Genomic DNA, 3,865 nt, shown 5'->3' with positions numbered 1-3,865 from the left:
AGCTGTCAGGGAACGTGGCAAGGACTGTGTTGTGCCTACCTGATGGGGAAGGTGGAATTGAAGTCAGGTGGTCTCGTGGCTTCTGGTTTGGCAAAAAGCCTTTGTTGGGTGCTGTCTGCTGACCTGTGTCTCAGCTCTTCCTTGTGCCCCTTGCCTCAGCTCGTTAATCCAGTTTGGGAAGTGTGATATTAAGCAAACTTGGGTAAAGATTAGCCATATTGCTGAGTAAATTAAGTTGAAAGAGTGATGCTAATTTGATGATCTCGTTGGTCTCTCCTTCAGTAGGAAAGGAAATGTGGGGACCCGCAGAGGCCTGCTGTCCTTCCCCTGGCACAATGTGTGCTGCCAGCTCTCCCGCAGCAGAACCGGCCAGCGAGGGGAGTCAGAGCTGAACCTCGCAGCCAGGGCTGCTGCCGCTGGGCCGGGCTGGCATGGCTAAGATGCTCGGGGCTGCCGCCTTCCCCTCTGCCCGGCTCGTGGGCAGCTGTGCTGTACAGCTGGGGTTGTGAGGGAGGCCTGAAACTCCTGAAGTAGCGTCCTCACACTGATGGCTGGCTGGTGACACCTCTAGTTTGGGCAAGGGAGTTGTAGGAATCTCTGCTCAGTTGCTGTTTGGTGGTTATTTTTTTTAGTTAGCTGATAGCATTGTTTCTCAGACGACCAGTACGTTGCATTTTCTCTGTTTGTCTGCCGTGCCTCTTGCCCAGAGGAACTGAAGGAAACAATGCTCTTCATTTAATTGGAAGTAGATTCAAATTCAGTGGTGGTGAACCTGTGCCCCATGCCAGGCTAAGGGCAGCACTGCAATCCTGGAACTACCAACACTTCTGTGACATGCTCTCAGCTGCCAACAAAACTGATGGACCTGCCGGGAGGTGCCTCTGCCCCGTGCGTGGCAGCATGGCTGCTGTGTCTGTGGTGGTGCTCCCCCTTGCACCTCCTGCCATGTCGGGCTGCTCCAGCAGGAGGGCAGCTGGGCTGGATGGGGCTGTCCTGGTGGTCTCTGTGCCCAGGAGCCTGTTTTCCCTGTATTTAAGTCCCTTAGGTCTGTTGTTTGTGCTTAAATCGAAGGTTCATGTTTGTACGGAAGTGGAGTCTGAGATATAAAGCCCCTTAAAATAGTTCTGTGCCGGGGGGCAATCCAGAATAAACCAGTGGTGTTACTTAAGCAAATGGTTCTTTATAAAAAGAAACAGAGCTTTACTGGTAATTCTTCCTTTCAGAGGGAAGGAAAACTAACAGAGAGAGCTCTGCCTTCCTCAGCCAGGTGGCCTGTGGCCTGCCTGCTGCTGCTGCACCATCCAGCCCTCCACTTCCCAACCTGGTGGGGAGGGTCTGGTTACAAGTAACTAAACTTTTATTCTGCAGTTTACCCAAATCCTTATGGGAAGCAAGAATTCAGTCCGTCCATCTGCTCTGCTCTTCCCCTTCCCTTTTTCTCTGTCTTTTCTGGCAATAGAAATAAGAAAAAAAAAAAAGGGAGGTGGCATGCTAGAGCTAGCAAACATTATCTCCTGAAATAAAACATAATTTCTCTTGGCAGTGAAGATGCTCTCTCAGGGGAAAGTAGCCCAAATTCCCAGAGGCAGGCCTTTTAAAGGCTACCAACTCTCCTGTGCTGCATCAGCCTGTTCCCTTTCTCCCAGAGATTTCTGAGAAATCAGGCATGCGGATTCCTCCTGAGCGTGGACACTAAAGCTGGCAGAGCACCACATCTATGAGAACATCTGGCCAATAAAGGGGGCCCTAACGAAGCAGAGCAGATGGTGAGAGAAAATAGCCCCGTCACTCCTTATGAGCAGCCTGCATAGCGGGAGCAGGGACAGTCCCGAGGTGACTTTGTTTCGTGAGCGAGCTTTGTGGATGGATGCTTGGAAACACCCCTGGACGGGGAGCAGCAGGGTGACAGTCTAGAATTACAGGGAGCAGAGTTAAAGGAGCTGGGATTTGGTTTTATCCAGCGCTTTAGTTGTTGGGCTATAGCTGGATGGGAAGTGGAAGATGGGACAGGTCTGTGCTTTGGTCGTTGTGGAGCTGTGCTGGCTTTCAGGTGTTGAGCTCTTGCTCTCCTTGCAATTTGGTGCAGAGGTGGTGGTTGTGTGTGGCTCCGAGGGTGGTGTGGCAGCTGCCCTTGTCTGGCTGGAATCCTTGCAGATGGTCCCATCTAAGGGGAGGAGGTGCCAGTGTGGCCTGAGACTTGTGGAGATTCCCTTTGAACTTGTTTCTCTGTGCTGATACCCTGCTGCTTTCCATCCTTCTTGCTCTTCCAGAGATTTTTCTGGCTGCAGGGGGTTAGGATTTGCAGCACCCAGAGTTTATTTGCTAGCTGGAATTCCCTGTGTGGCTTCCTCCTGTGTCACCAGAAGCGCCAGGTCCCCATGCCTGGGGGAGACAATGCCGTGCTCCTGAAGCGGCAGCAGTGCAGGTTTGGCCTTTATGGGCTTGGTGAGTGGGAGCAGGATCTGCTCCGTCAACGGGATCCAACACTGTCCCACCACATTTGAAAAGAAATGCATTTGCGGCGCTCATGGCTGTGGCCTGTCTGTATCAAATAAGCTCCTACCTCTCAAATCGAGACGTGTTCCTGAAGTTGGCTGTTGCTCATCCTGCGCCTTTCCCTGCTCCCAGTCATCCTTTTTCTATCAGTGTCTTTGCTGCTTGTCCGAAGCCAATGGTACGCAGAGTGTGGGGGGATGACCAGCAGCAGCCTTCAGCATGGAAATCTTCGGGGGGAAAACGTCTCTTGTGGAGCAGAGTTGGATCCTGCTGCTCTGAGTTCCCTAATAACTTCTGGTGCTGCTTCTGCCGCCTCGCTGGTGCTCAGCCACTGCAGCCCTGTCGGTGGCAGGGAGGGAGAGCGCCAGCTGGGTTCTGGAGAAAACAATCCCTGGGGATTTTACTGTGGAGCTTCCAAGGAGCAAGGGAGATGGGGCAGAGCCTTCGAGCTTTGCCTGCATTGTGGATGGCCAAGTGAGTTTGGCCTTATCTTGCAAGGCTGCTGCTGCATACTGCTTGCTGTGACTCTGGCACCTGCCCCAGTTTTTGGGGGTGTTTGTGGCCCCGTGGTGGAATGTGCCCTGGGACTGGGTCATGACTTGGCTCCTGCTGGGAACACAAAAGCCACTTTGCTCATGCTCTGCAACCCAGCCCCGTGTCCTCCCTCCTCTCCTCCACTGTTCTGCTTTGCACTTGTAGAGGGAAGATGATCTTCTGCCTTAAACATTTTGGGTTTTTTTTTCAGTTTACAATTTTATTCCAGAAGGCGATCAGATTGTTGTCTTCTTGGAAAAGAGGAGTTGGGGCTCCTGAGGGAAGAGTAGAAAATCCCTACAGTAACTCTGCAGCAGTCATGGTTGGGCTCAGTGGATGTCACCTCATCAAATCTTGCCTCCTTTACATGATGCCATCCCAAATACCACACCTTGGGATGAGCTGTCAACCCACCACCACCGCTGGGTTAAACTGGTGTTACCAGCACCCCTCAGGCACTTCAGTCCCTGTGGCAGCATCCTGGCTGCAAGAGAAATGCAGGTTTTGCAGGGAAAGGAGAGAAAAGGGATAGTAATCCTGGGTATACCCAGATGCTGATGCCCCAGCCCTGTTCCCAGTGGGAGTCGGAGGCTGCTCTGGCCCCAGCGCAGCCATGCCACGGTGGGCAAGAGGCGCCGGCCCTACCTGGGAATATACCCCATGGCCTGACAGTCCCTCAAGGTCTTAGAAACCAAATTGCAAACTCTTTGCTCCAGAGGAGAAATTGGGCAGCCTGGTAGAACTTGTAATGACCTTTCCATCCCGTAGTACTCCTGGCGAAGGATTGGCATTTGGAAGGGGCCCGGGGTGGAAATGCCAATGTTCCCCCCCCCCC

The sequence above is a fragment of the Athene cunicularia genome (assembly GCF_003259725.1).
Source record: "Athene cunicularia isolate RWA chromosome 8 unlocalized genomic scaffold, athCun1 chr8_part1, whole genome shotgun sequence".
NCBI lineage: Eukaryota > Metazoa > Chordata > Aves > Strigiformes > Strigidae > Athene > Athene cunicularia.
The sequence above is the reverse complement of the archived record's forward strand: the minus strand, read 5'-3'. Positions refer to the sequence as shown.